Below are 24984 nucleotides of genomic sequence, written 5' to 3' on the forward strand. Positions count from 1 at the left end.
CCATGGTTAAGCAGTCAGACTGCCATATGGCTCAGAAACATGGCAAAAGCTGTTTCTCAAAACAAGAGTAATCTTCATAGATGGCTGAGTTTTGTTCCGCAATGCTGAAGGTAGGTGCTGTCACTTCCCTATAGAGGAATTGAATCTGCTGAATCATATGTGGCCCAAGTAAGTGCTGTACAGCTTGCACAGAAGCCTGGGCCTGTAGTTTCTGGTTAGTATTCTTAGGGAATTGAGGATCATGTTATTGGATATGAAAGTAAAGACAATACTTATTTTAACATGGCAGACAAAGTAACTGACTAATGTTTGGCTGAATGGAGGCAAGATCTTGTAAACCAGGGATGTGGATATTCAAGTGAAATGACCAGGAAAATAAGAAATGTGTGCTTTCCTTTATTCTTGTTGCTTATAGTAATATGTGAGAAGAAAGAGATAAATTGAGGAAAGAGATAAATTGAGGAAAGAGATAAATTGAGGAAAGAACTTGTAAGAAAAATGAGTCAGCATAGATGATTTGGAATATTCTCAATCTATTCAGAAAACGTGCTTTGGAGAGGCTGTATTTAAAGTGTGAGGGACAACTATTTCATTAAAAAATTGAACTGTATGAGAAGCCAGGAATAAACACAGTTATTCAAGAAAGATCTTGTTAGGGATATTCTTCTCTGATAACATAGACTCTCACTAACTGGATAGAGACTGAAACGATTTTTTTGGCTTGTATGGCAGTCAGCAGAAATACTGCCAGGTTAGACTGACATGGAGAGAGATAGGAAGAAATGAAGGAACAAGGACTCCAAGGGCAGACTGATAGATGTGAGAGTTTGGGCAAAAGAGACCTACTAAGTCTGAGAGTGTGGGGGAATCCATACCTAGTGGGCTAGGAAGATAGTGCATTGAGTCATAGGCAATATTTTCTGAACTTGAATTCTAATGGACTTTTCCCTGCTGATTTCTGACTGGTTTGGGATATGTGGACTCTTTTTTCTATATAATTCTCTCTTTTGAAATGGGAATGCTTACATTATGCTTGTCCAACCATTGTATTTTGGGAAGAAGATAATTTTCTTTTGGAATTTCACACATCTGTGGACATAGAAGAATTTTGCCTCAGGATGAGACTTAAATTTTGGAATAAATTTCTCTTAACATACAGAAAACCTCATGGGGTATTTAATGGGAATTTTATCACACCTTTATAACAATTTGGGGAGAATTGAAATTTTTGCTGCATTGAGTTTTTCCAATTCATGAATATGGGTGAGTTTTCATTTATTTAAATATTCTTTGATTTATTTCATCAATATTCCACAGTTTACAGTATATTATTCTTGTATATATTTTGAACATGCTTTGTTTTGAATCTACCCTACATATTGCGTTCTGAGTGATCATAAAGGTACTAGGTGCTTTATTTTTTTTACTTTTTCAGTAGACATTTTAACTTTGTGTACAGATCAATGAATACATTCACCAAAGAAAGAACCTAGTTCGATGTACAGAGTGTCTATACCATTCAAATAAGTTTGTTCGACCTGTTGAAATAAGTATTCTTCTGAGGTAGCTACTTTTCTGATTTCTCAAAATATCAACTACTTTTCTTTCTTTTTTCATTCCTCATTAATGGAATTAGGTTATTTTCCTTATTTTGTAACTGCCTTATTTCACTTACTATAATGTCTGTAGGATTCTTTCATTTTGTTCCTTGTACCAATTTTTCCATTCATCTAAATTTTATTTAGATGATTGTAAGATTCTTGTTATCTTATTATTCCTTCTTTAATGATATTTTCTTTTCTGACGTTGGATATTTGTGTTATTCTTCCTCTGAAAAAGAGATACCTTCTATAAACAGTCAGGTTTTGCTTTTTTTTTTTTACCTCTTTAACATTTATTTTCTATTTTATAAGTTTATATTTATATTTATAAGCATATGTTTATTTATTTTCTTCTACTTTCTATGAGTTAACTGGTTTTTTCCTTCCAACTCTTAACATGAGTGCTTAGATCTTTGAATTTTCACTCTTCATTCTTTGCCATTGCATTCATTTAATAATACAAAATTGCCTGTTATAGCAACTGTTCTAGTTTTGCTAGCTGCCAGAATGCAATATACCAGAAACAGAACGGCTTTTAAAAAGGGGAATTTAATAAGTTGCTAGTTTACAATTCTAAGGCTGAGAAAATGTCCCAATTAAACAAGTCTATAGAAATGTCCAATCACAGGCATCCAGGGAAAGACATTTCAATTCAAGAAGGCTGATGAAGCTCCGGGTCTCTCTCTCTCAAGTGAGAAGGCACATAGTGAACACAATCAGGGCTTCTCTCACAGCTGGGCAGGCACATGGTCAACATGGTATCATCTGCTAGCTTTCTCTCCTGGCTTCCGGTTTCATGAAGCTCCCAGGGAGGCATTTTCCTACTTCATCTCTAAAGGTCGCAGGCTCGTGGACTCTGCTTCATGGTACTGCAGCATTCTTTGCTCTGTCTGAATCTTCTTCATTCTCCAAAATGTTTCCTCTTTTATAGGACTCCAGAAACTTCTCAAGGCCCACCCAAATGGGTGGAGACATGTCATCACCTAATGCAGTTTAGCAACCACTTTTGATTAAATCGCATCTCCAGGGAGATCCAATTACAGTTCCAAATTTGCAATACTGAATAGGGATGAGAAGAAACAGCTGCCCTTACAAAATATGATTAGGATTAAAACATTGCTTTTCTAGGATCCATACATCATTTCAAAACAGCACACTTATCAAGACCCACCCAAATGGGTGAAGACATCATCACCTAATCCAGCTTAGCAACCACTCGTGATTAAATCACATCTCCAGGGAGATACTCTGATTATAGTTTCAAACATGCAGCATTGAATAGGGATTATTCTGCCTTTATGTAATGGGATTTTGATTAAACATGGCTTTTCTAGGGGACATACATCCTTTTAGACCTGCACAACAACATTATGTGCAATGGAAAATGATGCTATATTGCACTTTCTTTTTCAATAATTAAAAAATATAGTTGTTTTCACTTTTAATTAATTTCTCCTTTAAACCATTATTCTTGATTGGCTCACTGTATTTTTTCCAATATATGTTTCTCTTATTGATTTTTAACTTGATCCCCCTATAATTAGAGTTCAAGCTATATTTTTTATTTCTTTAATGACTCATCATATACATTTTGATTAGCTATTCTTTATATGAACATTATGTCACAGTTATCAAAAATATCTTCATATCTTCCATGTCTTTCCATTTTTTTTGTAGAGAGAAGTAGATTTTTTATTACTTAAAAAATAAGTTTTTATTACTTAAAAATAAAACTTATTATTAAGAGAGAGGTGTGTTGAAATTTTGAGGTGTTATTATGGATTTAACAATTTTCCCAATATATTTTGGGGCTATATAATTAATTTCTTCAATTTAAAAGTTGTAAAATATTCCATTTGAATTGTAATATATCATTATAAAATGTCTGGCTTTTGTAATGCTTCTATTCATTTAAAGTCTACATTATCAGATATTATGGGCATACGTGGTATATGTGGTTTCTTTTGGTTTATGTTTATATGGCAGATATCGTAAAATCATTTTGCTTTCAACCAACTTCTGCACTAATATTTGAAGGGTACTAAGTATGCAATTAGAGAAGCTTTTTGTAATTAGAGAAGCTGTGGGATTACAGAACAATTCTGCATAATATAAGATTCTTATATATCCATCCTCACAACATTTTGCCTTTCTTCTTTATAAGTTGAAGAAAGCACATTTCTATAATTACAGTATTAATTAAAATTCATGGTTGAACTTAATGATCACTGTGTAGTGTAGTTCTGTGTATATATTTTAAGAATATTATACTTACAGATGTACACCTGTGCATGATCTGGCATTTCTCATTTCAATCATATTCAGGTGTATATTTTAATGCTGTTAATTGCATTTACAATGGCGTACTACCATCATCACCATCCATTGCCAAAACAAGGAACCTTGTCTATTTTAAGTTCAAACTTTCCATTCTCTATACATCTATCAAATCCTGGAAACTTATATTCTAGATATTGGTTCTATGAGGTTTCTTATTCTAATTGTTTCAAAAGAGTGAGATCATATATTATTTGTCCTTTTATGCATGGCTTATTTCTCTCAACATTAGGTATTCAAGGTTTATACATGTTGTGTGTATCAGCACTTCATTATTTTTTGCAGATGAATGATATCCCATTGTAAGTATGTACCACATTTTATTTATCCATTCATCAGTTTATGGATACCTGGGTTGTTTTCATCTTTTGTCAGTTTGAGTAATGTCGCTATGAACACTGGTGTGCAAAAATCTGTTCATGCACCTGCTTTCAATTGTTTTGAATATATGCATAATAATGGAATGGCTTGGTCTTATGGTAGTTTTATATATAGACTTCTTAGTAATTTCCAAAATGTGTTCCACAAACACTGAACAATTTTTCATTTCCATCAGGAAAGAATGGGTGCTCCTAATTCTCTACATCAGCTCTAACACTTGTTATTTTCTTTTTTAAAAAATAGTGTGAAATGGCATCCCATTGTGGTTTTGATTTGCATTTCCCTGGAGGATAGTGATGTTGAGCATCTTTTCTTGTGATTTTTGGCCACTTGTATAACTTACTTGGAGAGAAGCTTGTTTGAGTCTTATGCCAAATTTCAAAATTGGGTTGTTTGTCTTTTTGTGAAGCTGAAGTATTTCTTTATATATTTTGGATATTAATATTTAATCCAGTATGTAGTGTTTTCATTTGCCAAAGCTGTCAAAATGAAATAGAATGCAAATGGTTTGACTTTTACAACAGAGATTTAATAATTTATAAGTCTACAATTTTGAAGCCATGAAAATGTCCAGATCAAGGCATTGATGTGATAATAACTTCTCCTCAAAGACTGGCTAGCAGTGATCTTCAAGTCCCGTGGCACATGGCCAGACATAAAACAACATCTGCTTCCCCTTCTTTCCTAGGGTTTGTTGCTTCAACTTCTGGTTTCAGAGGCTTCCTCTCTCAATTTCTCAGAAACATTTTTCGGAGTGTCCCTTCTCTTAGCTCCTGTATCTTGTAGCTTCTGTGGTGCTTTTCTCTGCAATTCTTGACAAGCTTCTCTGTGTTTTATTGCTCTATAAAGACTTCCATTAAGAAGATTAAGACTCACAGTAGGGCAGGACACAATTGAAAGAACCTAATCAAAAGGACCTACCTACAGTAGGTATAGGAATGAATTAAAGGACATAATATTTTCTGGGATACTTACATCTTCACACTACCACACTCCTCCCTCTTGAACTAAAAAGTCACATTCTTTTTGTATGCAAAATATATTCATTGTATCACATTATCTCAAAAGGCTAAAATCATTTCAGTAGTAATATTAAGTACAAAATCTAATCAAAATCTGTCCTGGGCAAAATTCCCTTCTGGCTGTGGATCCATGAAATTTAGTAAAAATTATTTGCCTCCAGGGTGGGCCATGGTGGCTCAGCAGGCAGAGTTTTCGCCTGCCAACCTGGAGACTCAGGTTTGATTTCTGGTGCTTGCCCATGCAAAATTAAAAAAGTTATTTGCTTCCAATATGCAAAGGAAGGAATATCAGAGTAGAATTTCCATTTCATGGGGAGAAATTGAAAGAAATTCATGGTTCACAGGTCCCAAACAGTTACAAAAACATGCAGGAATATTTATTAGATTTCAAGGTCATCCAGCCAACCTCTCCTGAGAGTTCATTGAGGAGATCCATTGGAGTTACCAGCTTGTTGCCTGCCCTATAGACCTTGGACCCTTACATTCCCATGGCTACATAGCCAGCTTATCCTGAGAGTTCATTGGGGAATTTTATCAGAGTTACCATCTTGCAGGCTGCTCTACAGATATTGGACTCCACATTCCTATGGTGATGTGAGACACTTTTATAAACTTTATATCTATGGATATTTTCTGCTGATTCTTTTTCTCTAGAGAACCTTAGCTAATACAGCTTGGTACCAGGAGTGGTTCTTAAGAAACAGAATCTTAAAAATGGGTTTTCATGATTGGGTTTCTAATCTGATTGCACTCAAAGGCACTAAGGACTCTGCTTCCCATGATCAGAACGACACTGCCAATCCATGGTGGGGGGAGGTGCTGGTTAAAGATATAGTCAAATTATCACCATTGGATTTCTTCTAATGCTTCGGTTGTATGAAACCAGGCTCTGGAGGATAATACTTTTAACACCTTTATGAAGTTTTGTGGAAATAGGAGGTATAGAGATGTTAGCTGGTTGTTTTAAAATAAGCTGTATACGTTAATGAGGGAAAATGAGAGCTAAAGGCTTCAAATGAGAACCTGGCTATAGGAGAAACAGCGCCACACAGTGGACACTGATTCAGAGCATACATAGCTTCCTGGAGGACATTACCTTAGTATTGTGACATACTTGGCACTATAATTGAGTTTTCTAAAGGCCATTCCAGCGTTCTATCAGTCCAGCTGCTTCTGGATGGTGGGGTACCTGTAAGACCAGAGAATTCCATGAACATGTGTTCATTCCTGCTCTTCATTTGCTGTGAAGTGTATTCCTTGATCAGAAACAATGCTGTATGGCATACCAAAATGATGGATAAGGCATTCTGTAAGTCCACAGATGGCAGTTTTTGCAGAAACATTGTATACAGGGAAAGCAAACCCATATTCAGAGTGTGCGTTTTTCCAGTTAGAACAAATTGCTGCACCTTCCATGATGGAACTTGTCCAATGTAATCAACCTGCCACCATGTACTCACATGGGACATGAATAGCTTCATGTTTTCAGCCCACTCAGAAAGATCTATCAATGTACCTCTTCCCCAGACCTCTTAGTCACCGATTTTCCAATTATGGCCTTTTCAAGTCCCTGACCATCCAGCAAAACCATTAACCATGGCCCATGAGTCAGTATGCAAATGCACCTATGGTCAGTTCTCTTCCCAAGCAAAATGAACAACCAGTTGCACTCCTTAAAGTTCTGCCCACTGGTAAGATTTCCACTCACCACTGTCCTTCTGGAACACCCCAAAAAGTGCTGCAATTGTCCACTTTTGGGTCATACCTGCATATCATGGCAAACCATCTGTAAACCAGGCCTGAATTTTCTCTTCCCAAGTCAAATCACTGTAGGGAACTCCCCAAGAGGCGATCACTGATCTGGGAAAGAGAAGGTAATGTGGCAGGAATGGAGACCATGGGCAATTGGGCCACGTCCTCATGTAACTTACTTGTGCCTTCAGAAGGTTCTCAGGCCCAATCTCATATATACCATTTCCATTTTATGATGGAGTGCTGCTGCACACATCTAACTTTAGGCTTAGTAGATCAGACAACACCCAGTTCATGATAGGCAACTCAGGTCTCATGGTAACTTGGTGGCCCATGGTTAAGCATTCAGTCTCTACTAAGGCCAAATAGCAGGGCAAAAGCTGTTTCTCAAAAGGAGAGTGGTTATCTGCAGCAGATGATAAGATTGTGCTCCAAAACATAGGGTCTGTTTTGTGATTCTCCTATAAGGGCTTACTAAAGGCCCCAGACAGCATCTCTATTTGCCACTGACACTTTCAACACCATTGGGTCTGCTGGATCATATGGTCCAAGTGGCAAAGCAGCTTGTACATCAGCTGGGATCTGTCACAGAGTCTCCTCTTATTCATGTCCCCACTCAAAATTAGCAGCTTTTCTGGTCACTCAATACATGCATATGAGTAGCACACCCAAATAAGGAATATGCTGTCAGCAAAATCCAAAGAGAAGAAATAGGCATTGCACATCTTATTTGGTCATGGTGGGGCTAGATTTAGCATCTTATACTTCACCTTAGAAGAGATATCTTGACATATCCCACACCACTGGACACCTAGAAATTTCACTGAGGTGGAAGACCCCTGTATTTTTGTTGGATTTATCTCCCATCCTTTGACACACAAATGCCTTACCAATAAGTCTAGAGTAGTTGCTACTTCATGCTCACTAGGTGCAATCAATATGATATCATCAATATAATGGACAAGTATGATATCTTGTGGGAGGAAGAAACGATCAAGTTCCCAGCAGACAAGATTATGACACAGGGCTGGAGAGTTAATACACCCGTGAGGTAGGAGAGTAAAAGCATATTGCTGACCTTACCAGCTGGAAGCAAACTGGTTTTGGTGGTCCTTACTAACATCTATTGAGAAAAAGTATTTGCCAGATCAATAGTTGCATACCAGGTACCAGGGGATGTATTCATTTCTCAATCAATGACACTACATCCAGAACAGCAGCTGCAATTGGAGTCACCACCTGGTTGAGCTTACCATAATCCACTGTCATCCTCCAAGAACCATCTATTTTCTGCAAAGGCCAGATAGGGCAGTTGAATGGGGATGTGATGGGAATCACCATTCTTGTATCCTTCAAATCCTTAAGAGTGGCAATAATCTCTGCAATCCCTCCAGGAATCTGGTATTGCTTTTGATTTTGCTATTTTACTATGTAGGGGCAGTTAAGCAGCCCACATCTCTATACCTCCTATTTTCATAGAACTCTGTAAAGTTGTCAAAAGAACTCTGTAAAGTTGTCAAAAACAGTATTCCCAAGAGCCTATCTTCATATAAGCAAAGCATTAGAAGAATCCAATGGTGATATTTTGACTATCTCTTTTGCCAACTCACTCTATGAATTGGCAGTATCATTTTGATTATGGGAAACAGAGTCTTTAGTGCCTTTGAGTCCAGTCAGAGTAGAAAACCAATCATCAAAAACCATTTTTAAGATTCTGTTTCTTAAGAACCACTCCACTCTCAGTACCAAGCTGTATTTGTTAGGGTTCTTTAGAGAAACAGAATCAGCAGGAAATAGCCATAGATATAAAATTTATACAAGTGTCTCACATAACTATGAGAACGTAGAGTCCAAAATCATAGGGCAAGCTTTGAAGCTGATGACTCCAATGAAGGGTCTGGATGAACTCCATAGGAGAGGCTTGGTGGCTGAATCAGGTAGAATGCTGTCTCTTCCAAATCCTCCTTAAAAGCTTACAGTGATTAGATTAATCATTACTCATTGCAGAAAACACTCCTCTTAGCTGATTACAAATGCAGTCAGCTATGGATGCAGCTGATGTGATCACGATTAAAGTCCATGAAATATCCTCATAACAACAGACAGGCCAGAATTTGCCCAACCAGACAAATAGGCACCACCACATGGCCAAGTTGACAGATGAACCTGAACACAACAGTATCCTATGACAAACTCTGGGATTTGTCCTGTAACTATTTATTGAAGAGTGCTTTGAAGCCTATTGCTTTTATCTTTCTTTGCTTTGTATATCTGTTATATTATACAATCATGGAATAAAAAAAGATAATTTTAGGTTTTTACTTCTAGGTGTTGTAAGATACTGGAGACTAAAAGAAATATCAATATAATCATTCGACAATCATACTTATTTGTTAAACCCTACCTACTTTGTATAATTCCAGCATCATTTTTGATCCATCTAACTTTTTCTGTTGGAAGGAGCTGTCAATAATATGGGGTAGGGAGATGGAACTAGCTGATGATCTCAAGAGGCTCTAGGTTTCAGGACTTATATGGTTCTGGGTCTCATCTAGAGGTTTTCAGTTTCTGGAAAGTTACCCTAGTGCACTGAACCTTTGTAGAATCTTTTATATTACCTTAGGTGTTCTTTAAGATTGGCTGGAATGGTTTTGGTTGGGGTTTGACAAGTTATGATAGGTAGCAATGTCTAACTGAAATTTGCATAAGAGTGACTTCTGAGTAGCCTCTCAACTTTATTTGAACTCTTTCAGCCAGATATCTTATTTGTTACACTTCTTTCCCCCCTTTATTGTCAGTCTGGCATTGTTGATCACATGGTGCTAGGGCCAGACTCATCCCTGAGAGTCATGTCCCATGATGCCAATGGAGACTTTCACCCCTGTGTGTCATGTCCCATGTGGGTGGAGGGCAATGGTTTAACTTGCCAAGTTTGGCTTAAAGAGAGTGAGGCCACATCTGAGCAACAGAATTCCATAACAGCCTTTTGAGGAAAAAAATTTAATTTGGAGAGGAACAATTTTTATAATTTTTCTTTAGTTGCTTGCATTTGAGGGTAAAGACTAAGAAACCATTATCTAATTCAATGCCCTGAAGATGATTCCCTACAGTTTTTCTAGAAGTTTAATATTCTTTGCACTTACATTTTGAACTTTAATCCATATTGTGTTGATTTATTATATGATAGAGGTAGGGGTTTCCTTCTATTATTGTAAATCATGTTCCAGTTTTCCCAGTAAAATTTTTTGAAGAATTTATCCTTTCCCAATTGGGTAGCCTAGATGACCTTATGAAATATTACTTGGACATAAATGTGATGGTTGATTTTCGCACTCTCAGTTCTATTCCTTTTTTCTACATGACTGCCCTTGTGCCATCACCCTGCTATTTTGATTACTGTGGTTTTGTAATAAGGTTTAAGATAAGGAATTGTGAATCCTCTAATTTCATTCTTCTGCTTCAAGATCACTTTAGCTATTTGGGTCCATTACACTTCCACAAAAATTTTATGATGTGGTCTTGCACTTCTGCAAAAGGCACCTCAAAGCTGATCTTTCTTGGTCTGCTTGTCAAGTCCAACCCTTTAGCTAAATGTCACCTGCAGCTCTGAGTAAGTACTGTGTCTTTAAATCTCCACAGCCTCTGGCCTTGTTCTGGTATGCCTGAAACAATGGCTATTGCTACCATTTTCCAGTTTCGTTTGAAACTATAACAACCCCCACTGACCTGAATTCACTAAACAAAAACCAAGATCTAATGATTTGCTTTACTCTCCTGTACTTGAGGAAGATGATCTTTTTCACATAAAGAAATTTATGTGAAAAATTTTGTGTCTATTTGTGTTTATTTATCCACACATCACAGGTCTAGGATTAAGAGGTCCAGAGATGGTGTAGTAGCTCACGAATGTTGTTAGCAACTCCTGACATCTTTTATGTTTGAATAGCTGCTGTAATTATAGACACATAACCACATCATATTAAAGAAGAATGGAATTCAAGGATGTAGTATTAAGGATATTCAAGTTGAGTCTTTGAAAAATCATTTTTTCTATTATATAGTATTACAATGTGAAGTTTTAACATATACATATATAAAGATTTTAATTTCTTAAAAAAGATTAAAATTAATTAAAATTAGTTAAATTAATTAAGTTAGGATTAAAAATTAAATTAAATTAGGATCAGTTCATGGAATGTAGGAAGGCCTAACTATATCTTATAATAACAGAATATTTTATAAGAAGGGATAAAATGACAGGTGGTAATTCTTATTACAAACATGACTTTCCTAATTGTTTTGACAAGGGATCATTAAGCAAAAAGTGTGGGATCTATGGTTTGATATCAAATTAATACAGTTCTCCACTTTGTTGAAAAGAAGAAGAACAAATTTCTTGAATAACTGCAAGGGCTATAGAGGAAGGGGATTTTTTTGCTCCTTCCTGCCACCAGCAGCTAACCTGAGTCTGGTCTTTGAGGCAGCCTGCTGTGAAAGTGAGGGTGGGTGCTGGTAACCACTGGCAGAGAGAGCAATTTACAGTTCTTTAATGTAATTTATGGGCCTTTCGATGCCACTCTCATTGAGCTCTTAACAGTGTGCTTCTGACTTTTGGAATTTCAAAATAGTTGTTTCAGACCACTCTTTCCTTTTCAGGAGTTGTTTTAGTCAGGGGGTAGAGTCATGGAGATCCCTACTCAACCATTTTCTCTGGAAGTCCAAGTCTGTTATTCTTCACTTTTAGGAGTTTTTGGTACATTTAATGTAATTATGAACATAGTCAAATTTAACCTGAGTTCCCTTGGGAATTTAACATATATTTTACAAATATTGTCAAATATGTTTGCCCATTTCTGTTGGGCCGTTTGTTTTATATTGTGTTTTAAATATTCTTTATATTTCCAGCAACAAGTCTTTTGTTGGATGTGTTTTGCAATTTTTCCCCCCAGTGTGTTCTTTTTCTCTTCATTTTCTTACCAGTGTCTTTTCTTTATTCAATATCACATAGTTTTGCTTTTTTGCTGCATAATGATTCTTGAAATCAGGTGATGTATTTCTTCTGATTTTATTCTTCATATTCTAAAATTTGTGGTTATTTTACATATCTTGCCTTTCCATATAGATGTTACAATGAACTTATCAATTTAAACAATAAAAGCCTACAAAGATCTTGAGGAAATTACCTTATGTTCTTTATTGCAAATTTTATGGTGTAAATTGAATCCCTTCCCTCTCCATTCATCAAATTTTGTCAAGATATTTTTTATAATTATACTCAGTGTATTGAAATAAAGTGAAGAAAATACAAAGACAGATATTTTTTAAAATCTTAAAAGAATTCAGAAGACTTAGAACAGCAAATTCTTTCCTAGAAAAATGTATTCTAATGTCTACATGGAAATATCTAAAAAAAGCCCCCATCTTAGGCCACAATCATGTTTTTTAAAAACCAATATGAACTAGGAAATTATGATTAAACAGATAATTAGTTTTTTTAATAATTGCCTTTTATTTTGTCTTTATGTTTCTACCCAACTATGGCTCCAAAACAGAATTTTTGTCTATTTGGTAAAACTTGAAGAGCAATTTGAAGCTAGGAGAGTTCAGATCATTTTAATGCCCCGTCTTAAAATATAAATAGCTGATAAACACAGAAAAAAATGTTTAATCTCATTGGATGAACATAAAACATAAATATCTATCTGTAATATTTGGTGGCTATCAAAATCATTATGCTGAAAGAGGTCAGACACAGAAAAGTTTATACTATGTGATTCCATTTATCTAAAATTCTAGAAAATGCAAACTGATCTATAGTGACAGAGGCAAATTAGTGGTTGCCTGGGGCTGGGGGATGAAGTGATGGACAGACTGCAAACAAATATAAGGAAACTTGTGGGAGGTGATGGAAATATTCTGTTGCTTGGTGGTGTTGGTAGTGATTTTATGGTTATATACATTGGTCAAAACTCATGTAATTAGACAATTATAATGGATTAAAAGATAAATTATTTATTAAACTTAATGTAAAAAATTTTTTTCTTACCCATTTTGGCCTAAAACAATAAACAAGTACCCCATGCTGTATGATACATCATTATACAGGTTTTCCGAAAGAGATGAGTTTAACCCAGCTGTGTGACCCCTGGCTCATTATATGAATCAAAAATAGATCGAGTCTGAAAAGAGAGGACAGTCATTGGAATTCTAGTGGACTTCCCTTCTTCACTCACAACCTAAGGCCATAACACATGCTTTCTCCACCCTTCGCCAAGAGAAAGGGAACTGGGACCACAGCAAAACTTAATACATGTTCCAAGGAGAATGAAAGACTGATGTGTGATTCTGAAACTTGGGTTACCATGACTGCAGCCTGACAAATGGCTCACAGAAAACATGAAGAGAGTTGCACTGCAGAATGCATGGACCAAATAGATACAAGGGAGAGAGCAACCAAGAGCAGTGGTGGAAGAGAGATCTTAGGAAGTGGATGGATTGCTGGAGGTTGGGGCTGCAAGGGAAAAAAAGCCCTGCAAATTTATTTATGAATGTATAAATCCAGAAAACATTAGTCCCTTTTCTCACAAATCTCTCTCCTGAAAAAAAAGAATCCAGAAGAAAAGCTCAGACTCAGGAAGACAGAATACCAAGATTTTGAAACTATATATCCAAAATTTTGGAAGGGATTGTTAAGAAAAATTGTTAAATTAAAATTCTATATGCCAAAGATATTTTTCCAAAAAAGGAGTCAAGTTAATAGTGTTCCAAGACAAACAAAATGGAGGGAACTTTTGTGAGATACAGGAAAAAATGCAGAGTAATAAAAAGTCTTAAAGTATAGGTTGAAATTCCTGTTTAAAATATCAGCAGAGGAAATAGCTCAGATACTGTAAATATTTTCTTGGAGAGCAGCTGAACCACTGCAGTATTACTCCCCACAGTGGAAGAGTTATTAAGGTAGTGTGTTAAATATTAATGTATGAACACTAATAATAGACTAAAGATAAACAGATATTTAGAAGAAATAATATAAGAAAACATTAATAAGTAAAACCATAAGAAATATGAAGTCATCACAAATATATTGATGGTAAAATAGAAAGATAATATGGTACTCTTCAACTACATGAGAACACTCTTGAGAAAATGTAGGTCCTCCTTCTATTCAGAAAAAGCCTCATTATCTTAATGATACAAATTCACCCTAAAATAGCTGACATATTTTGTATGATGTTCAATTAAAATATAAACTCTAAAAGATATGCAGACTGTTATTACATTTAAATAATGAAATAAGTTCTAATATAACTATTAAATCCCCAAAGAATAAGAATGATGAAATGAAACTTGCTCTGACAACAATAAAAAATGTACTTTGGATCATCAGTGTTAAAGTAGAGGCCTTTGAAACTCTAATAATCAGAAATACAAATGAAAAATTACATAATGATTTATTTCAGATCCAAAATATTGGATCAGTGAAGCAAGAGAGATATTTTGCAAAGAAATTTATTAAAGAAGACTTTTTAAACAACATATATGGGTACAAACTTAATATTCAAAATATAAATAACATATTTTAGCAAATTTTCCCCACAGAATAACATACAGCAAAAAAAAAAAAAATCAGATGATTAAAAATAATTTGTTAATATGGAAACTTAATTAAATACTTTATAAAAAGTAAATAGATGCATGCCTATTCAACCCAGCTGGTAAAAAATGCATATATTGAATTATTGTCAACACTTAGGAGGCAGCCAGAAGTAGATTTTCCTATCTTTAAAATATTGCTGATCTTAACCATTCAGAATTTTCTTCAAATACTGTCTCCTTTTATAATAAAAATAAACTATTATTTGATAATAACTTTGCCTTCCTTTCTCCTCACACTTGCATTGTGTTTTGTACCATTATTTTATGATTATGTGAACATGTGATTTCGTTTTATTTTAGCCATACCATCATTCAGGATCATTAGGTTTAATGTACCCTTTCTAATAAAAATGTGATAACTAGTTCTTTTGTGCCAAAGACCCTGCATCAGTGAAACCATCTTTACTGTATTTATTGCATTTTACAAAATAGCTCTAAATATTCACAAAAATAAAATTTCAGGTTGATATGAATGGATGTGAGAATTGATGTTTTTCTATTGGAATTGATTTTGTGATACGAGGCCTGAGTTTGGCATATATTGCCCACTGATAACTCCAGTTTTTCCCTATCAAGAGGAGGAAACAGAGTTTTAGGAGAGGTGAAGTGACAAAGAGAAAACAAAGCTAGATATACATATATTAGCAAACATTATTCCAAGAACTCAGGTTTTGCAAAGATTATTACCATTAATGCAATAAAGAAATCTCTCTTCAGTTAGGAGGACATACAAAAATTGCTGTTCCCTGATTCAAAATGTTGTCTCCATTATTTTTATAGTTGTATAAGGCTTTCAATATTCTAATGGAAATAGAAAGTTTAAGAAAGATGTATGGTTTAATTTCACTTTTAAAAGTAGAGGTAATTTTGCAGGGTGCACGGTTGGTTCAGTGGTACAATGTTCACCTTCCATGCAGGAGACCCAGGTTCAATTCCTGGACCATACACCCTGTTCTAGCTTGCTAGCTGCTGGAATGCAACACACCAGAGACGGATTGGCTTTTAATAAAAGGGGATTTATTTTGTTAGTTCTTCAGAGGAAAGGCATCTAACTTTCAACTGAGGTTCTTTCTTACATGGGAAGGCACAGGGTGATCTCTACTGACCTTCTCTCCAGGCCTTTGGGTCCAACAACCCTGCCCGGGGTCATTCCTTTATGCACCTCCAAAGGCCTGGGCTGAGCTGCAAGTGCTGAGATGAGGTATGCTGAGCTGCTTAGGCTGTGCTACATTGTGCTTTCTCATTTGGGAACCAGCTAGTTAAGTCAAACATCATTCATTGCAGTAGGCATGCCTCCTAGCCAACTGCAGATGTAATCAGCAACAGATGAGGTTCACATACCATCCATAGCAACAGAACTAGGGGCCTTCACCTGGCGAAGTTGACAATTGAATCTAACTACCCCCCCAAAAAAAGGAATGGTAATTTTGATAACAGTAAACATGAATTGTACCTCTCTGTAAATGGAAACTGACTAGGAACTCAAAAATATATTTATTATAATTTTAATATGTTCCACACCATCATATGCCACCATTTAAAATGAAAAAATTTTGGGATTTTCATATGCTGCAAAGTCTTAATTTCATTTTATTCTCATCATTTAACTTTTTTTTGTTTAAAACCTTGGCTGCTTAATTTAGCACTTAAAATTTAATGTGTATACCATTCACCTGGAGATCTGGTTAAACTGCAGATTGTCATTCAACTCAGGAGGTTTGAGATGGCACCTGAGATTACACATTTCTCCATAGCATCTAGATGATCTTAATTTACTGGTCCTCAGGTTGAATAGCTAGGTTATAGGGGGCAATAACATGAAACACATTCATTTAAAAAACCCTGCATGGGTTTATGCCAACTTCTAGCACACTTGCCTTCTATTTAGTTCACAAACCATGCTAAAAAGCACTGAAAATTGTAAAGCCTTTTCATTCACATATGGCGATAAATAATAATGAAAAATAATTGCAGTTTTTTACTCTGTATTTAACTATTTGCTGAGTTTATTTGCTGCATAGGAATTTAAGAGTTGATTAAGTTGTACCATGCTAAATATCATGTTATTGTACTTTGAAGTTGTTAATTTTGTTTGTTTCATCTTCCACTTATTAACTATATTAAATGATAATTTTTTTGTGTGCTGTGTGGTGGGGTCACATTTCATTATTATTCCATGTGAATATCCCATTACTGCAGCACCATATGTTGAATTTATGTTTGTTTGTTTTTTGTTTGTTTCCCTTGCTTGCTTGTTTTTTGTTTGTTTGATTTTTGGTGGGGGAAGTATATGTACTGGAAATCCAATCTAGGTCTCCTGCATGGCAGGTGAGAATTCTACCACTGAACTATCCTTACACCCCATAAAAGATAATATTTTGAAGTCCAGTATGGGGATGCAATTATTCCTGGTTTTGTACTTTAAGAAAATGATAATTACCTAATATTTTTTATGAATTTTAAAATAATATCCTATACTTATGCATATGTTTCTGGTCATAATTAGATATACATTAATCCTAAGGAATACATTGCATTTCACTACATATAGAAAATGCTTAATTAATGAATATATTTCTGTTACAAAGAGTTCATATTAGCTCATTTACCAGACAGAAGAACAGAACTCCCTTTATCAGAGACCTCATTTATAAAATTTTTTTCATGGTTGCTGTTAAAGTATAAATTATGCAAGTATTCAACTGATACACTACATCGGACTAAGCAAGAGTTGAATGCCTTGTGGAAAAGGAATTCATAATATTTCTCTTTTCATCACAATGGCTCTGCATTATGGCATCAATAATAAAATAAGTATAGAATACCTTTTTGAATATGATTCAAGTTGATAACTAAATTTCAGAGAATTATACATATTAGATAGTATCCACAGCATAATGTCATTTTTCAATACTTACTATTCACAAATAAATTTTGGAAATCCACTCTAAATTTATCTCTAAAAATGCATACATGCTTCAAGCTAAGAGCTATCTCTTTTGTGCTAGAACTTTCTTGAAAGCTTTCTTCACATCTTTATTTCTCAAGGTGTAGATGAGAGGATTTACAAAGGGTGTGACCACACAATAAAACACTGACACCACTTTCCCAATGGTGAAACTGTACTTGGCTGGAGGGCGGACATAGGCAAAGCCTATGGTGCCATAATAAATGGTGACCACAGTGAGGTGTGAGGTACAGGTGGAGAAAGTTTTTTTCCAAGCCTCCTGGGAAGACATTCTTGCTATTGTGGCCACAATTTGTCCATAGGAGAACATAGTAAGTAGGAAAGAACTTAGGATCACAACAGAGCTGCAACTGTAGCCCAAGGCCTCTGCTAGGAAAGTATCTGAGCAGGAGAGTTTGTAAATGGGGTCTGCGTCACAAAAGAAATGGTTGATCTGCTGAGGGCCACAGAAGTTGAGGTTCATGATTAGTATGGCAGGAAGGAGAGGGGCAATGAAACCCCCAATCCAAGACCCAACTGAAAACCTTAGGCAAATATGAGCACTCATGAGGAGTGAGTAGCGTAGAGGATTACATATTGCCAGGTACCTATCATAGGCCATCACTGCTAGCAGGATGCACTCAGTAGCACCCAGAGAGAAAAAGAAGTAGTATTGGGTTATACAACCTGAAACAGAGATGGTGACAACCTGTCTCATCAGAGATGAGACACAGGTAACCAGTAGTTTAGGCACTGTAGCCATGGTATACCAGATTTCTAAGAAGGACAGATTTCCTAAGAAAATGTACATAGGTGTCTGTAGTGTGGAATCCATGAGGACAATGTAAATGATGAGGACATTTTCTGTGAGGGAGAGCAGGTACACAATGAGAAACATCATAAATAATGTGAGCTGCAGGAGGGGACCAGAGGAAAATCCAAGTAAAACAAATTCCCTCACAGTCGTTTGGTTCAGTGCATCCATGCTTCATCTTTTCTGATCTGGAATGTATCAACAAAGTCCAGAAAGATTATGGATGAGCAATAAGCAAGAACTGGATACTCTCATACTCACATTCTAATAAAAATAATGAATTCTGAACAATAACAGAACGTATTGGCTGAGAAAAAAGTGGTATAATTCAAACTGTATTCCTTCTTCCTATATGCCAAATGAATACATAAGGAAGTATATTTAAATCACATATTGTTTCACTGCAGTGTACTGTGTTTACAATAGAAAATATTTCAAGGTAAAAATAATGGAAACTTTGAATTAGACCTATAATTATGTCCAAGAATATTAGTGTCATTAGGGTATACTTTAGGCAAATTGCCATCTATTCATATTAAGAACCTAAAAATATTAAAATGTTGGTCATAGTTTTCAGAGTAAGAAAAATAGAACTGCAATATTCACATACTATACCACTATTCAAAAATATCTTGAAAAATATTATGGTTAGTAATATACCTAGAATCTACAGCTTGGAAGACAGAACTTGGATTAATTATTAAAAAACATTTTTCATTCTTTTAATTCTCTTATTCTTTAAGTGAAACATTGGAGAATTTATGTTATTCAAGTAACACCAAGGATCCAAGGTTTTTTTTATTCATATCTTAGGCAACGAACATTGTTGGTAAATTTCTGCCAGGCATCACACCTATCCACCCCCCATACACACACAGATAAATGAACAATTTAAACATAATTAATAATTTGTCTATATGGGAAGAATTCAAATCATAAAAATGTTGTACATTTATGTGACCTACATTTCCATTACATCCAAAACAAGTGAAGAAAAACATGGATATTGGAACAGGTATACTCACACCTTGTATTCTGTTTTTCTATTTTTCTTGAATAGAATGCTATTAGATAAAATTTATTACAACTACTTTCTGTTAGTAAGAGTCAGTATTGTAGCCTATAGAGCATTTGACTGGATCAGAGGAAGATAAAGTAAGATATCTCAGCTTTGCTGATATCTGGGGATCCATTAGTGTTCTCTCTGTCTCTTAGGCTGTCCCATGGTATTTATGCTATAAGCACTGAATCACTCTGTTTTTGTTTTTCTTCATATATTTTTTGCCTGATATAATGTCCTGAGATCCCCTTTGTGAGAAATATTTTCATATTTCATCATCAAGAGCCATGGGAATGTATCCTTTACCTTGGAACTTTATACATGCTCCCTGAGGATTTTCTATAGTCTGGGTATTGTCCTTATTCCCCTGAGAGTAAAAAAAGAGGAAAGAAAACATAAGAGGGATTAACGATTTCTCCACAGGAATGAAGGAAGAGCCTCCTAAGTGGTTTCATTAGCTGCCATTGCTGACAGTATTCATGGTTCAAAAGAAGATTACAGAATAGTATCCTTCTGTATTACTCAGGGTTCTCCAGTGAAACAGAGTCAATAAGAGGTTTATACATATATAGATAGCAAAAAGGAGACATATATATAGATTATATATAATAACACAATGTGTATAGTGCTTATATATGTGTTGTAAATATTATGAGTTTTTAAATATAGAAATTGATTCACATGACTGTGGAAATGGGCAAGTCCAAAGACTGTTGAGCAGGTTGAAAGCTGGATATGCCAATGAAGGCTTTTGATGTTTCCCAGGAGAAATTGATCAGCTAATTCAGAGGGGAAAATTCTCCCTTCTGACAGCTGAAATCATTGCTTTTCCCTTTAAGGTCTTCAAATGTTTGGATGCGATTTCTCTCATTATTGATGGCAATCTCTTCAACTGATTTCAGATATAATCAGTCAGGGATGAAATCAAATTAATGATAATTTAAATCCTTACAGTAACAATCAAGCCAGTGCTTGCTTGACCAATATGTGCACACCATTGCCTGGTGAAGTTGACACATGAATTTAAGCATCACAGTATACCACATAACAACCTGGCACTTAAACCATACTTAATCCCCTCCAAAATAGTAATCATATATTCCTCTAATCATACTAAACTGACTGTGTAACAAGAGAAATCATGCTAACTTCCCCCAGAAGAGTGTGCAAGTCCTTGAGTAGCATTTACTCTTAAACTTGACATCCTCTAACCTAAATACTACCACATGAAGTTAATGTGATTTCTGTTATAATAAGGGATTAAGATAGAAAAGAAAACAAATTAATTGCTTTATTAATATATTAAAATATACTCATAACAAAACAAGAATAATTCATAACTATTGCAGTCCTATTTTCTGAATCTTATCATGTGGCTTTAGTTCTCATTTACAAATATCTTACTCCACTATTCAGTCCATATTCCCTTTACCCTCAGCAAGCACCTCAGCTGGTCATTGTTCTTTGCCTAATGGGATGACTCAAACCTTCATTCCTGAGGTTTCTGGACCATTAGTAATCCTGCCCAGATTGAGTTGCTTTAGTTTTTGATTGACTTTACTCATAGGGCATGCTAGTACAAAAGGGACAGTATAGTTGATCTCCTGTACTCCAGGCAACAGTTTCTATTGTGCAGTAGCATTGCTATTTTGCCACTTGGTAGTCAAGACCAAACACCCCAGCCAGCCCAATAATTCCCTATTTGCTGTTGATTCAAAGACAAGAGGGTCCCAAAGCTACCAGATGACAGTCTGAACTTTCTGTTCAATGGAATCATTGCTGTAACACTGGTTGCAAGTGTTGCTCCTTTTGGAACTAAGGCATGTGCACAAGCAGAGCTTAAAGTTGCAGGTACAGGAAGCAATTCTTTTCTAGTGGATCATTAGGGATAATAAAGAGTGGTGCCACTCCCATTTATATTTCCTGATTCCTGGACCTGTAAACCCTAGCTATGAGAGAAACAGCACTTTTAAGCAGCTATTGATCAGAGTACATGCAGCCTCCCGAGGAACATTGCCCCTTTTATTCAAGGTATTGCTATCCAGTTGGCATAATAATTGAGTCTTCAGAAGGCCATTATGCAGTTCTATCAATCCAGCTGCTTTGGATGATGGGAACATGGTAAAACTAGTGAATTTTATGAGCATGTACCCATTCCCATAATTAATTTTACATAAAATTTGCTCCTGAAGTAATGCACCATAGTGGTGGACAAGGCATTCTGTAAGCCCATGACGGGTAATAATAATATAAGCATTGTGTGTAGGGAAGGCAAACTCATGTCTTTGATGAAAGTGTCCAATCTAATCAACTTGCCACCAGGTAGCAAGCTGATCACCTCTGGAAAGGGTGTCATATGAGGCCTCAGCGTTGATATCTGTTGATGGCAAATTGGGGTCTTACAGTGTCTGTAGTCAAGTCAGCTTTAGTGAAAAGTGAAGGTTACTAACATCATGCATAACTTCCATCATTATCTCATGAGCACTTGTTTTAGAAGTCCATCGGGGAATAACAAGAGTGACTAGACAAAGGAGCCAGCTGGTATCCACATAATATGTCACACTAATGGCTTAATCACTACCATCTCACTCTGTTGAAGTCCCACTCTCATAAGCCTTTGCATAAGACACAAAATATCTTCATTTCTCCATGCTCAGAAAGTTCTATACCATACTTCATCTCTGGGCCTAGTTATCACCAATTTTCAATCATGGTCCTTCAAAGTGCCTGTCCATTCATATTTTATCTGTATTGTTTCAGTGGGAGTATAATTCTAGTCCTTGTTATTTGATCTTGAGCAGATACATTCAATTTCACATTCAACACTAAAGGAATAAGTATGTCATGATAAATTAGTATGATACTTTTGTAGTTTTTCTTAAACAAGATTGTACACAGTTGCAGTATATTCCATATATTCAATAAACATTATCTTAAAACTTTGCTACATTAAAATGAGTAATTTTCAAACACATAATGTTAAGAAATAACTTAACACTTAGAAATAACTCTGTGTTTTTCCTATCCTGCCTGGTGTGTGGGGGTCCTGCTCTGAAAAGGATTTTTATTTTTCTCTTTTTGTGGCTGTGTTTCCATGGCTTGACTGCTCTTTGGATATAGCTGCAGGGCTTCTCAGGATCCAACTGCCCCTGGAATGGGCAAAATTAAGCTTGCCTGAGACTTTATCTGGACCCTGTCCCTTCCCCAGGAGAGGGGTGGGGCCCAGCTCAGTGGGATCCCCCCCTCAAGCAATTCAGACCCCAGGGTCTGGAAAAGTGAAGCCATTAAAGCCAGCCTATAACCTCTCCTCGGTCTCAACCACACCCACAGCAGGGAGAGTCTGCTGAAGCTAAAGGTGTTGCATCACCTTATGCTAGTGGGACCTGCAGGCAGACAAGCACCACATGCCAGGCAGGATAGGAAAAACACAGAGTCCAGAGGCTTCATAGGAAAGTCTTTCAACCTGGTGGGTCTCACTCACAGGGAAAACTTATGTAGGTGACTCTTGCTCCTGAGAGGAGGCCAGTTTGGTCTAGGAAAATATGGCAGGGGTCTATAATACCTAAGTATACCCTCCTAAGGGGAAGGAAAAAAAAGCAAAATAGAGGCAGGGCAAGAAACAGGAAAACAAGAACTGAAGAATTCTAATCTGTTAAACAAAATCTAAGCCAGAAGTTTAGAATAAACTGAACTGAGTGTCAAAGAACAGATAGACAACAAAGTCATCCAGCAAGAAAATCCTAGGTAAAAAAAAGAAAACAATTGCCAGAATGAACTAATTAAAGAAATTAAAAGCCTAGATGCCAGCAAAAAATAACAAATCATACTAGGAAAATTGAAGATACGGCCCAGTCAAAGGAATAAACCAACAATTCAAATGAGATACAGAAATTGAAACAATTAATTCAGAATGTTCAAACAGACATGGAAAACCTCATCAAAAATCAAAATCAATGAATTGAGGGAAAATATCAAGAAGGCAAGGAAAAATCAAAAAGAAGAAATAAAAAGTCTGAAAAAACAAACCATAGAACTTATGGGAATGAAAGGTACAGTAGAAGAGATTAAAAAAACAATGGAAACATAAAATGTTAGATTTCAAGAGGCAGAATATAAGATTAGTGAGCTAGAATATGGGACATCTGAAATCCAACAAGCAAAAGAAAATATAGAGAAAAGAATGGGAAAATATGAGCAAGGACTCAGGAAATTGACTGACAACATAAAGCACATGAACATACATGTTGTGGGTGTCCCAAAAGGAGAAGAGAAGGGAAAAGGAGGAGCAAAAACTAATGAAGGAAATTATCACTGAAAATTTCCCAACTCTTATGAAAGGCTTAAAATCACAGATCCAGGAAGTGCAGCTTACCTCAAGCAGAATAGATCCAAATAGACATACTCCAAAACACATACTAATCAGAATGTCAGACGTCAAAGAGAAAGAGAGAATCTTGAAAGCAGGAAGAGAAAAAAAACCTGTCACATGCAAGAGAAGCCCAACAAGACTATGCATAGATTACTCAGCAGAAACTGTGGAGGCAGGAAGAGAGTGGTATGATATATTTGAATTTGAGTTACCTAAAAGAGAAAAACTTTCAACCAAGAATTCTATATCCAGCAAAATTGTCCTTCAAAAATGAGGGGGAAATTAAAATATTTTCAGAAAAAAAAATCACTCAGAGAATTTGTGACCAAGAGACTGCTCTGCAAGAAATACTAAAGGGAGCACTACAGACAATAGGAAAAGACAGGAGAGAGAGGTGAGGAAAAGAGTGTAGAAATGAAGACTATCAGTAAAGGTAAAAAGGAGAAAAATTAGATATGACATATAAAGTCCAAAAAGCAAAGTGGTAGAAGAAAGTATTGCCCTTACAGTAATAACACTAAATGTTAATGGATTAAACTCCCCAATCAAAAGACATAAACTGGCAGAATTGATTAAAAAACCGGACCCATCTATAAGCTGTCTGCAGGAGACACATCTTAGACACAAAGGAAAACATAGGTTGAAAGTGAAAGGTTGGGAAAAGATATTTCATGCAAACAACAATCAGAAAAGAGCAGGGATAGCTATACTAATATTCAACAAATTAGACTTCAAATGTAACACAATTAAGAGACAAAGAAGTACTGTATGTATTAACAAAAGGAAGAATTCAACAGGAAGACATAATAATCATAAATGTTTATGCACTGAGCCAGAGTGCTCCAAAATACTTGAGGCAAACACTGAAAAGAGAAATAGACACATCCACCATAATAGTTAGAGACCTCAATTTCCTGCTTTCATCAGTGGACAGAACATCTAGACAGAGGATCAATAAAGAAATAGAAAATTTGACTAATACAATAAATGCACTACCCTTAACAGACATTAATATTAATAGAACATTACACCCCTTAACACCAGG

At 35.7% G+C, this 24984-nt stretch overlaps 1 long non-coding RNA gene across 6 annotated transcripts in view; it reads left to right on the forward strand.

Annotated features, from left to right (window-relative positions):
* The first annotated feature begins 4 nt into the window (after positions 1–4).
* The window catches only part of LOC143661970 (uncharacterized), a 128034-nt gene continuing 103054 nt past the window's right edge, over positions 5–24984 (forward strand). For all 6 annotated transcript variants that reach the window (XR_013165061.1, XR_013165058.1, XR_013165059.1 and 3 more), the window contains exon 1: positions 5–110. This is a non-coding gene — a long non-coding RNA (uncharacterized LOC143661970). The remainder of the gene's footprint in view (positions 111–24984) is intronic.

The sequence above is a fragment of the Tamandua tetradactyla genome, chromosome 2 (genome assembly GCF_023851605.1).
Source record: "Tamandua tetradactyla isolate mTamTet1 chromosome 2, mTamTet1.pri, whole genome shotgun sequence".
NCBI classification, from domain to species: Eukaryota; Metazoa; Chordata; class Mammalia; order Pilosa; family Myrmecophagidae; genus Tamandua; species Tamandua tetradactyla.